Source organism: Etheostoma spectabile, chromosome 3 (assembly GCF_008692095.1).
Source record: "Etheostoma spectabile isolate EspeVRDwgs_2016 chromosome 3, UIUC_Espe_1.0, whole genome shotgun sequence".
NCBI lineage: Eukaryota > Metazoa > Chordata > Actinopteri > Perciformes > Percidae > Etheostoma > Etheostoma spectabile.
Genome location: NC_045735.1, coordinates 475,880 through 476,084, shown reverse-complemented (window position 1 = coordinate 476,084; position 205 = coordinate 475,880). Strand labels below are relative to the sequence as shown.

Below are 205 nucleotides of genomic sequence, written 5' to 3'. Positions count from 1 at the left end.
CCAGCCTAGAGAGACCATTGAGAGTTACGAGAGAGATAGAAGACAACAGTGTAAGAAACAGTGTTCAGCAACAGATTATAGATAGTACATAAATATATATATATATATACATACATACATACATAGATAGCCTATATATATAGCTAAACATATAGATAGACAGTCATCCTCGATTCCTCCCTCTCCTTTCAGTCACACATAAATA

General features: G+C 33.7%; 1 pseudogene; it reads left to right on the top strand.

Moving 5' to 3' along the window:
- LOC116680586 (NAD(P)H dehydrogenase [quinone] 1-like) overlaps positions 1-205 on the top strand; it is a 13,980-nt pseudogene that overhangs the window by 4,170 nt on the left and 9,605 nt on the right.